Source organism: Bos indicus x Bos taurus, chromosome 16 (genome assembly GCF_003369695.1).
Source record: "Bos indicus x Bos taurus breed Angus x Brahman F1 hybrid chromosome 16, Bos_hybrid_MaternalHap_v2.0, whole genome shotgun sequence".
In the NCBI taxonomy this organism is placed as follows: Eukaryota; Metazoa; Chordata; class Mammalia; order Artiodactyla; family Bovidae; genus Bos; species Bos indicus x Bos taurus.
In genome coordinates this window covers 7,565,241-7,577,641 of record NC_040091.1, presented here as the reverse complement: position 1 = coordinate 7,577,641, position 12,401 = coordinate 7,565,241, and the positions used below count along the sequence as shown (strand labels likewise).

At 39.8% G+C, this 12,401-nt stretch overlaps 1 long non-coding RNA gene across 1 annotated transcript; it reads right to left on the bottom strand.

Annotated features, from left to right (window-relative positions):
• Window positions 1–3,032: 3,032 nt before the first annotated feature.
• Window positions 3,033–11,881, bottom strand: LOC113907065. The gene is made up of 2 exons (XR_003515074.1): window positions 11,759–11,881; window positions 3,033–3,287 (listed from the first exon to the last, which is right to left on the bottom strand). It is a non-coding gene; the product is annotated as an uncharacterized LOC113907065 (long non-coding RNA).
• Window positions 11,882–12,401: the final 520 nt, after the last annotated feature.

The window sequence follows — 12,401 nt, the reverse complement described above, 5'->3', positions numbered from 1 at the left end:
TGAAAAAGTTTGCTTAAAACTCAACATTCAGAAATTTAAATCATGGCATCTGTCCCCATCATTTCATGCAAATAGATGGGAAGCAATGGAAACAGTGAGAGACTTTATTTTGGGGGGCTTCAAAATCACTGCAGTTGCTGATGGCAGCCATGACATTAAAAGACACTTGCTCCTTGGAAGAAAAGTTATGACCAACTGAGACAGCATATTACAAAGCAGAGACATTACTTTGCCAACAAAGGTCTGTCTAGTCAAAGCTTCGATTTTTCCAGTAGTTATGTTTGGATGTGAGAGTTGGACCATAAAGAAAGCTGAGCACAGAAGATCTGATGCTTTTGAACTGTTGTGTTGGAGAAGACTCTTCAGAATCCCTTGGATAGCAAGGAGATCCAACCAGTCCATCCTAAAGGAAATCAGTCCTGAATATTCATTGTAAGGACTGATGCTGAAGCTGAAACTCCAGTATTTTAGCCACCTAATGGGAAGAACTGACTCATTTGAAAAGGCCTTTATATGGGAAAGATTGAAGGCAGGAGTAGAAAGGGATAAGCGAGGATGAGATGGTTGGAAGGCACCACTGATGTGATGGACGTGAGTTTGAGTAAACTCCGGGAGTTGCTTTTGGACAGGAAGGCCTGGTGTGCTGCAGTCCATGGGGTCACAAAGAGTCGGACATGACTGAGCAACTGAACTGAACGGAACTGAACTGAAACTCTCAGTGTTGCAGTTCAATTAAATTAGAATTATACTTTATTGTATATATACCACAATTCTAACACGTGTATATGGGATCTAGAAGAATGATACTGAAGAATTTATTTGCAGGGCACAGTGGAGAAACAGACATACAGAATCGACCTATGGACATGGGGAGAGGGGAGGAGAGGGTGAGATGTATGGAAAGAGTAACATGGAAACTTACGTTACCATATGTAAAATAGATAGCCAACAGGAATTTGCTGTATGGCTTGGGAAACTCAAACAGGGGCTCTGTATAAACCTGGAGGGGTGGGATGTGAGGGAGTTGGCAGGCAGTTTCAAAAGGGAGGGGATATATGTATACATATGACTGATTCATGTTGAGGTTTGACAGAAAATAGCAAAATTCTGTAAAGCAATTATCCTTCAATTAAAAAAATAAATTTTTAAAAAGGAAATAAAATAAACTTTACTGATACACACACAAAATAAATTACAATTATACTTCAATTAGAAAAAATCTTGGGAATAAAAAAAAAAAACTTTACAGAAACACTTAGCAACTTCTTCATGGATGCAAACATTCTCATTTCACACGTGATGATGTGCTTAACAATAAAGAGTTAAGCTATTAAAAAAAAATGATTCATGTTTTGAAAGGACATCATACATCAGAACTGAGGTAACTCAGAAATCAACATGTGGGACTCAGAAAAGCATAAGAAAAAATTGAAAAATTACTTTGTAAATGAAATTAAAAATATGAGAAACAAACTGAGAAATAATGCCTTAGAAGAAACAGTAGATGAAAAGAAGAGATTCTCAAAGACTATTTTTAAGAAAACTGCTGGCAATGTAAGTTTCCATGTTACTCTTTCCATACATCTCACCCTCTCCTCCTCTCTCCCCATGTCCAGAAGTCTATTCTCTATGTCTGTTTATCCACTGTTGCTCTGTAAATAAATTATTCAGTACCATTTTTCTAGATTCTGTATATATGTGTTAGAGTATAGTATTTATCTTTCTCTTTCTGTAAAATAGATAGCCAATGGGAATTTTCTTGTATGGCTCAGGAAACTCAACCAGGGGCTCTCTATCAACCTAGAGGTGTGGGATGGGAGGCAGATGGGAGGGAGTTTCGAAAGGGAGGGGATATATGTATACCTATAGCTGATTCATGCTGAGGTTTGACAGAAAACAGCAAAATTCTGTACAGCAATTATCCTTCAATAAAAAATAAATTAATTAAAAAATACTCCTGACAAATAAATTAAGGAAGAGGCTGTAAAATATTTGATGAATATGTTAAAAGTGGAAGATCATCGTAAGAGATCTGATGAATGAATGATTCATTTGCTCAATCATGTCCAGCTCTCTGTGACCCCATGGACTGAAGAATGCCAGGCTTCCCTGTTCTTATATGAATGATTGGAATCTCTGAAAGAGTAAAATCACAGCAAAGATACACAGAAAATATTAAATATTATGATGGAAAGTTTCCTGGAAAATGTCTTTGAAATTGCTTATTGAAAAGAATAATGAGCATCAACTTGCAATGACTAATAGCAAATGATACTGTAGTAAAGCTATACGGTTTTAAAAGCAAAAGTCTCCTGGGACACTGGAATAAAAGAGCAAGAGAAATATAAGGGAATAAAAATTAAAATTTTAAGAGCCTTTTCAGAGAGAAACTCTCTGTGTTAAAAGAAAAGAGAGAAACACATTTAAGTTCCCTAATGAACCATGAACATCTTACCAGCCAAGCAGTCTAAGTTTCAGAAGTCCTGATGTGCAAGTCATGAAAGAGCTAGTGTAATATTGATCTCCTATAACTAGTGGAATGAACAGATGTGAGAAAACGGAATCCTTAAAGACAATGACATAAGGACAGATGTAAAGACTAAATTTGCAGTTCCTTACTAAACAAGGACTTCCCTGGTGGCTCAGATGATAAAGTCTCTGCCTACAATGCAGGAGACCCAGGTTCGATCCCTGGGTGAGGAAGATCCCCTGGAGAAGGAAATGGCAACCCACTCCAGCATTCTTGCCTGGAAAATCCGATGGACAGAGGAGCCTGGTAGGCTACAGTCCATGGGGCCACAAAAAATGTCAGATTTTTTTCGGACTTCTTGGACGACTGAGAGACTTCACTTTTATTTTCACTTTCTTTACTCAGTGAAGACTGAGTTGCATACCAAGGGGAGAGATCTTGGTGGTGGACACTAGGGTGATGGCCTTAGGACAATTAATTAAGTTCTACCTCTGCTGAGGGTGCTATTCTATACATGTGTGCTTTTAAAAAAAATATTTTAAAAGTAACAAAATAAACTAAATTAATGAAAAACTTACATATATATATTGGACATATTAATGCATATGAGACATATAGATAAAACTGTAGATAAAACTAATACTAAATCAACACAGCAAAACAACTGAAGCTGTACTAAATGAGGACTCTCAGGATAGAATCAGTGAGGCCTCCCCTGATCTGGTCCACATGATGCTCCGGGTGCTGTGTGGGTTCCATCCCCTCTGGGGTCCAGGATGGGGTCCAGGTCCAGGTCTTCAGGGATTCAGTGCAGAGCCTGCAACAGCAACACAGGTGATGGAGTCCCTGAGGAGGTGCAGAGTCAGACAGAAGAGGGCTCCCTGGGGAGGGTGTGCAGGACTCAGAAGACTTCCCAAGATCTAGATTTGGCTTTGGGGCTCAGATGCAAGACACTGGGCTTGTTTGCTGCTCTTTGCTGAAGGCGTTTTTAGAAATGTCCCACAGGATCAAGTATCCCTGAGCAGAGTATGGCCAGCAATATTCAACTGGTGGGTTCCCTGGTCAGTGAGACTTAGGCAGAAGAACAGGGGACTCTGGGATCCAAGGCTAAAAATTTGGGTTTTCTCCTTGCCTCAAGGCCCTGGGAGGAGCAGGAGGCCAGATGACATGGGTGGGTAGGAGAACTTGCCCACCCATCCTACACTCAGTACAACTGCTCCTGAGACCTGAGCCTTGGAAATGGACAGACACCTAGGGTCTCTGTTTTCCCAAATAATCATTTCTAGCCCCCAACCAAACTCTTCTGAGGTTTATGATTTTAAGCTGTTATTATGTTGTTGTAATAAAAAAGTACATTTTATCCACTTAGCATATTGCAAGTTTAAAATTTGACAGAAGACACTGCTTTTTAAGCCAGTGTATGTTTTTAAAACAATATATGTTATTAATGACAGAATTGTAAACAAATAATAAAAAGAACATGAGTAACTTGAATCCTGCCTCTAATCCTCAGTCACTTCAATCTTGTCAGACTCTGTGCAACCCTATGGATTATAGTCCACCATGCTCTTCAGTCCATGGGATTCTCCAGGCAAGAATAATGGAATGGATTGCCATTTCCTTCTTTGGTGGATCTTCCATACCCAGGGATCAAACCCGAGTCTCTTACATTTCCTGCATTGGCAGGCAGATTCTTAACCATTAGTACCACCAACCGCATGCACATGGCTGTGAGTTGCTTTCTGGTGTTTCTTTAGTTGAAGTTGGACACATACACAGAAGAATCTACAGAACCTCCAACTCCTGGTTGAGAAATGGTGGCCTGAACTGGCCCAGGACCCCAGGGTTCCAGAACCTGAGCAACCCTAAACTCAGACACCCCCCAGTCTGCAGGGACCCTCAGGACCAGGGAGCACCTGTCGGAGTCTAGCTTCAGCAGCCAGGAATTTAACCTGAAGAGATGAACGGTGTTGGTGATGAGGCAGCCTCTCAGTCTTTTTGGACTGCCTGTTTACTTCAAGCTTAAGATTTTCTTTTATACTTTTACAAAAGCATTAGGTCAAAGGTTTGATATTTTCAGTTCCCAGTGACCCAGATTTATTGTCTCCATAAATTATTGTTGCCCTTCAAAAGGAGTTCCTTCCTCAGCAATTCTCTTATCTACTTTTTCTCATGTGTCCTTGTGAATACACTGTAACTCATGCTAATGTCTGGGCTGCATACCACATTCTTCAGTTTATTTCTTCTCTTTTTAAGTCCTGTTTGCCCCTAGTATCCTAAGCTCACTATTTCTTAGAAAGGGCTTCTAGCTAATAGTATCTCTAAACTCCCTAATCTCTGTAAGCTATAATAGAATATGCTAACATTACAACATTCCTTAAATCTTTCACTTCTAACTATTTTACTTATTCCTAAGCCCTAAATTTAGCAAACTCTTTTGCCATAAACACTTTCTTCACAAATAGACTTCAGATAGCAATTCCTCCCATGGTCTCAAGCTGTGGCCTATGTGCTCATCTTGGAACACTCTTTCATAAAAGTCTTTAAACAAATGTTAATGATTAACTTTATGAATTATTCTCTGAGCACAGCTGCAGAAGGCTTTGTGTCTTTTCATGTTCCTCTCAAGAACAATAAGCACCTTAATGTTCCTTTTCAGTCAACTCAGTCAAGGAGAGGAAAAAACAAGTCAGAATTACAAGGCCTAACTCCTTCATCCCGGGTCTGTGCCTATGGGATGAGAAAGGGGGCTGGGGCCGTTCCTCCATTTTGTCAGTAATGCCTAACGTGGCTCCTGACATCTCCCCCTTTTTTTTATTTTTTAGAGCATAGGTATGAAACTCAGTAGATATAGCAGAAACATTTCGGTTGAGTATTCTGAAAAGGCACAGGGCCAGTACACAAATCAGAACTAACAGGCATAAGCACATGGCCATATTAATCATTATGATAGAAAAAGATCCATGGAAAAGATACCCCTCCAGATTTTCAAAGAGGGAATTAGAAAGCCATTGAGAGGAAAAGTCAGACTCCGCCTGCTTCATATTCTGAATATCTTGATGTAACTTAGAAATATCAATATTAAAATCTGAATGATTCCATATGCCTGAAATGATTCTGAATGCGTTTCCAAGAGTTCATGGACTCATTTACTTGTAAAGGGGTAATGCACATCCATTTAAAATCAGCATGGCACCTTAAAGACAATTTAATTTTTAAATTTGTAATTTTTTGTCCCATAAGCAGAAATGCTTCTTCTAAAGCATTGACCTTATTTTTTATTTTTTTATCTATAATTTCCTGCATAGAAAGAGCTATGGAGACATTTTTGGACAGCTGATCAACAAACGAGGCCGTATGCACTTCTTTTGACAGGGCAACAGCAGAAACCATGACTGATGCAATTATGGCAATCAAAGCAGTTATTTCCACAACCAGAGCTGTAATGAATCTCTTAGGTAGAGAAATTAAGCCTATAATTTCATATAAAACTTTTAATGTATAATCATCAAACCATTGTCCCTCTAATTTTACAGGAACCGTCAAATATGGTGGTTGTTTTACAATCATCACAGCCTTATAATTATTATAATCATTTCCATCAACACAATTTGATATAAAACAATTTACACATGTAACATTGTAAAAATCACTCTGATTTTTGGCCAACAAAAAGGCATAGGGAGAATGTACGCAGGCCTGTACAATATATCTTTGTTCACTTAAAGGTCTATGTAAAATCACAGGTGCTATAGCAGCCAATGTTTTCCATAACTCAGGCTGCATGGGACCCATTCCATCCAAACTCACTAAAGGAGGAACCCATCTATTAACATGTCATCTAATAATTGCTCTAAAAATCAAATTCAATCATTGATCTGAACAATAGGGGCACCCCCATTTGATCAGAAAATGTCTGGTGGCAGCAATGGGAATAGATAACTTTATGGCGTATGTGCATTTTTTCCAATGAGGAAAGCCAGAAATTTTGTTTATGCTTTTTCAGACCTGTAGTCCTTGTTCATCAGAGTCCGGAGTGGGGAGTGCACAGCTCGGATAGTCCTTTAAGTGGGGGGCTGCCTTTTTTAAGGCATCAAATAGTCTTTTTTGTGCCCTCAGCATCAATAGCTGTAAAGACCTAAAGTCTCTCTTGCCATTGCTTCTCGGAGAATCAGTAAGCATGCTTTTCAAGGAAGTGTTAACGCACCCATTCAAAACTGGAGCTGTTCCTTGTAAAGAGGAAGGTATGGCAAAGCAAATAGGTGGATAAACGGACACACCTGACAAAACTGAAGGGAGTGCTGACCACTGTTTTAACATTATTAGGATAGATGGAAGCCCCATCCAAAAGAAGAGTATCATTAACAAAAAAACGAATGGGCTCATTCATCCAATCAACAGGCTGGAAAGAAGGTGGATTAAGCAAATAGTCCCAGTGAACTTTTTCTGCACTGGAAGGCCTCGGCTGACAAGCCAACACAGCAAGCATAGCCACAAACATTACCATAGGAGTGGCTTCATATCTCCCACTTCCTATTAATTTTTCAGCCCGCTGAGCGAGATGTTTTAGCTGGCCCCAAGTTGGTACCATGCTGAGGTGGTTCTTTAAGTATGATGATGGCAATGAGGTGGGGCAGAATACGGTTGAACTCGATCAGTATGTCTCTCCTAAAGCACCAGGTGTCTGAAGCAATGTATTAGCGGTGAAGTCTCAGGTGAAAGGTCATTCACCCTTTGGTGTTTTCTTGGCTCCCTCAGGTCTGGACTCAACCAGCTTTTGGTCTCCCCATCATTTTTTGTCCCCAGACTCCAGGACTTCAGGGATTTTAGCAACCTCAGGGGTTCAAACAGAAGTGGAATCTTGTGGAAACACACAAGCATACCCTCTCCCACAAGTTACCAGTATATCTGGCCCTTTCCACTCTCCTGTAATGAGGTCTTTTCACTTAACCAGAGACCAAGTCGTAGCCCTTTCAGGAGTCCAGTGTCTTGTCATTGTAGTCTGCCCTGTGTGTCTATGTTAAAATGATAAACTACAAACAAAGCATGGCGTAAAACATGATGTGGAGAGGAATACTTAAATTTTCCCTGTCTTAATTTAGCAATCTGATTTTTTAAAGTCTGATGTGTCCTTTTCACTATGGCTTAGCCTCGGGGATTACAAGGTATTTGTTGAATGTATTATGGAAAATTGTTGACAAAATCTCTTAAAAGTGGCAGAATTATAAGCTGGGGCATTATCTGTTTTTATCTGTTCAGGGAGTCTTATTTGGGAAAAGCTTTGAAACAAGTGCTGAATTATATCTCTTGTTGTTTTACCTCATCTAGCAGAGGCTATAATAACATGAGAAAAGGTATCCATGGTAACATGCACAAAGGACAGTTTTCCAAAGGCTGGGATATGAGTTATGTCCATTTGCCAGAGAATATTAGGTCTAAGGCCTCAGGGATTTACTCCTAATTGTGGAGATGGATTAAATGTTGGGCAGTTTGGACATAACTTAACTATTTGTCTAGCTGCTTTCCTAGGGATATGAAATTCATACCTTAAACCAGCTGCATTTTGATAATGAATTTTGTGAGAATTTTTGGCCTTGTCAATCTTTTTATGTAAGTTTAAAGCAATTATTTTAGTTAATGTATCTGTCAAAGCATTTTCTTCATGTAAAGGGCTGGGCAAGCCAGAATGGGCTCTAATATGTCTCACAAAATATTTTTTCTCTATGCTTAATCTCCTTCTGTAATCAAATAACAAGGAGAAGATGATAGTTTTATTTTTTGGAATATTAGCAGTCTCAATATGAGGAAATGACCCTACAATATATCTGGAGTCAGTCAGAAGATTGAAGGTGTGGTCTCTTAAATGTTGAAAAGCCCAAATAACTGTTCGTAACTCGGCCCTCTGGGCAGACGTCTCTTTAGTTACCTGAACGTGGAATTTTCTATTAATAATTGTGACTGCTTTACCATTAGAGGAACCATCTGTGAAAACTAAAATTGCCCCTTCCAAAGGTTGAATAGAATTTTTTTTTCAGAAAAATCACTGGATTTTTTTTTTTTTAATGCAAAAGAGGGCTTGAGGGCAAATGAAACAAAATTTGACCCCTGAAATCTATCACGGCAACTTGTCAATCATCACTATTTTGTAAAGAAATTGCAGTTGATCCTTATTGAATGGAATCACTATATTTGCCACTTCTTTTCCAAAAAGTTTCACACTTCTTTTTCTACCTTTTATAATTAATTGTGCCACAAAGCTGGGATAAGATAAAACTATTTTTTTGTGGGTCACTGGTAGATGGAGCCATTCCAATGGGCCTTCTTGCCACAAGCATCCTGTAGGTGTATGCTCTGTGGTGAGAATATTTAAATCCCATCCTCTGGTAATATTAATCTTAATTAACTGATCATTTAAAACCACATCTACTTTAACAAGAGCCGACTCTGCCTCACTAGTCAACTTTTTCTTAGAACGGGGATTAGGATCTCTTTTTAAGCAATCAAACAAAGGCTTTAAATCTGCAGTAGTCAGTTTTAAGTGTGGGTGTATCCAATTAATATCCCCTAGTAATTTCTGGAAATCATTTAAAGTTAGTAAACAATCTCTCTGAAGCTGCAAAGGGGCGTGTGTCATGGTATGGGTATTTAATACTCTCTTTAAATAAGAAAAAGGAGGATTTACTTGTATCTTATCTGGAGCTATCTTTAAACCCTAGCTTTCCAAGGCCTCAATCAACTCAGATAAAATTTGTTGTAACAAGGTTCTGTCCTTATGAGCTGCCAAAATATCATCTATATAATGTATCAAATATAGATCTTTATACTTTGCTCTAACATTTTGCACAGCTTGGTCTACAAATTTCTGACACAAGGTGGGGCTATTTTTCATTCTTGAGACAAAAACCTTCCATTGAAACCTTCTATAGGGCTGTTTAAAATTAGCTAAAGGGAGACTGAAGGCAAACCGTTTACAATCCTGGACAGCCAGGGGAATGGTAAAGAAACAATCCTGTAGATCTATAACTATCACATTATACTGAAAAGGCACAGCCACTGGGGAAGGGAGGCCTGGCTGGAGGGCCCCCATGTCTTCCATAGTTGCATTTATAGCCCTCAAATCCCATAATAATCTCCATTTTCCTGATTTTTTCTTAATAACAAAAATAGGAGTATTTCAGGGGCTATTAGAAGGCTCTATATGGCCAGCTGTCAGTTGTTCCATAACTAAAGCCTCAGCTGCCTGTAGCTTTTCAGCTGTTAAGGGCCATTGTTCAACCCATACCAGATCATCAGATTTCCAGGTAATACGGTCAGCAGCAAGAGCAACAGCCTCCAGGATAAATTTGAATATCCCAGACCTTCTGTATTTTTGTTAGGAACCAGCTTTAATGGAGAAACTATTTTGTGCTGATCTTTACTAAGCCCCTTATCAGGATTATACCTTATTTGCAGCATTTGATTAGTAACCTTTTTATCTGGGCTATATAAAAGCATTCCCATCTGAGATAATATATCTCTCCCCCATAAAGAAAAGGTAGTGAAAGAACCAAATATGGACAAAACGTGTCTTGTGCCCCCTTCTCATCTGACCATGTCAAAATTTGTGAGCTCTTAGCAACAGAGGGCACTGACCCTATTCCTACCAGGCAGGCACTGGTTAAGTGTGTCGGCCAGGACAAGGGCCAATCTTTTCCAGTAATGCAAGAGACATCTGCTCCAGTATCTAACAGCCCTGACATTTTATTTCCTTGAATTAAAAGATCTTTTAAAGGCCTAGAAGCTGTAATTTCCTGCACCCAGAAAGCTAGATCACTAGATCCAAATCCTCTGGGGCTCCTAGCTTGAGAAATCAAGGTTTTTCCTGTCTGATAATAAAGTAAAAGCAAAAGCTGTGCTATTCTTTGACCTTTATTAATTTGCACAGTTTTAATAGGCAGCGAGACCAAAACTTTAATTTCCCCAGTATAATCAGAATCTACTACACCAGGCACCACCGAAATTCCTTTAAAAGAAAGTGAGCTATGCCCTACAATGCCCTCAGGTAGGGGGCCAGCCACTCCCGTTGGAATCAGAGTAACCGGCATGTCAGGAGTTAATATTGTTGTGGTGGTGGAACTGAGGTCCAGTCCTGTGCTACCTGGGGTTGTTCTTAGGAGTTCTGAGATGGGACAAAGGGAATAAAGGGATTCAATGCAGCTGCCCCATTGTTGACTGGGGCCAGGGCTGCCCCTGCTGCCCATTTCCCTGAAACAGGGAAAAATTACCTCCCTGTACTTGAAGGGTGAGCGTAGTCCCATCCTTATGATATTTAGATCTACAGTCTTTTGCCCAATGATACCCTTTCTGGTATCAGGGGCAAAGTGCCTTCAGGGGGTTGGCATTAGTCTGTATTGGCACGGCTTGTAGTACCTGCTTGGCAGGGCATTGCCAGCAAAAAATGCCCCATTTGGCCACAAGAGAAACAATTTTTATTTGTAGAATCATTTCCATTAGGATTAATCTTTTTTATTTTTATTTATTTATTATTATTATTATTATTTTGGCCTGGGTGAGGCCCCCCTGAGCGGGTTTTTTTCCAAGGAGCATGCACTGTATATTGTGTATGAGTCTGCTTTAAAAGCTCCTTTGTTTCAAAAAAACTCTTTATCTTTCTCAGCCTTAGGCAATGCTCTGGGAGGCTTTGGAGACAAAGTGGGGAACTCTTGGGCCCTGGGAAGCACAAGCGGAGGTGGCAGTGGTTGCCTTAAATCAGAAAGTGGTGGATAAACTTTTAAAGGTTTGCATAGAAGGGGAAGGAGCTTGGCAGGGCGCCTGGCGGCAGAGTCCTGTAAGTCCTCTCCTTCCTCTGAGGGTAGAGAACAGTCTCCCTCCTTTTCTTCATCAATGGCAGAAAACATGATCTGCGCAGAAAGTGGAGACCCACCACCCACCACTGTAGCCTCCCCCATAGGCTATCTAACAGCCCCATGATGGGAGTCCAGGACATTTCTAATCATATTCCACAGAGCAAAAGCATCTACAGGAACCTTTTCTGGCCCATGCAAAGTATAAAACAAACGTAGAAATTTAGACAGTCTTCATGTGTTTATTTTAATGCTTCTATGGGCTAACACATGAAGCAATATTTCAATAGACATTTGTCTATTCTTAGATGCAGAGAACCCCATTCTTCTAGAGAATATTCTTATTCATTCTGTACCCTCCTCATCCTGCGTAAACTGCAGAGGGGTGCCAGCCACCCACAGGTACAATACTAACCGTCCCACATTACAATCTCAAGTTACTTACACTTCAATGTCCCTGTTCAGGCACCACTTGTCAGAGTCCAGCTCCAGCACCCAGGGATTCAACCTGAAGAGATGAATGGTGTTGGCGATGAGGCAGCCTCTCAGTCTTTTTGGACTGCCTGTTTACTTCAAGCTTAAGATTTTCTTTTATACTTTTACAAAAGCATTAGGTCAAAGGTTTGATATTTTCAGTTCCCAGTGACCCAGATTTATTGTCTCCATAAATTATTGTTGCCCTTCAAAAGGAGTTCCTTCCTCAGCAATTCTCTTATCTACTTTTTCTCATGTGTCCTTGTGAATACACTGTAACTCATGCTAATGTCTGGGCTGCATACCACATTCTTCAGTTTATTTCTTCTCTTTTTAAGTCCTGTTTGCCCCTAGTATCCTAAGCTCACTATTTCTTAGAAAGGGCTTCTAGCTAATAGTATCCCTAAACTCCCTAATCTCTGTAAGCTATAGTAGAATATGCTAACATTACAACATTCCTTAAATCTTTCGCTTCTAACAATTTTACTTATTCCTAAGCCCTAAATTTAGCAAACTCTTTTGCCATAAACACTTTCCTCACAAATAGGCTTCAGGTAGCAATCCCTCCCATGGTCTCAAGCTGTGGCCTATGTGCTCATCCTGGAACACTCTTT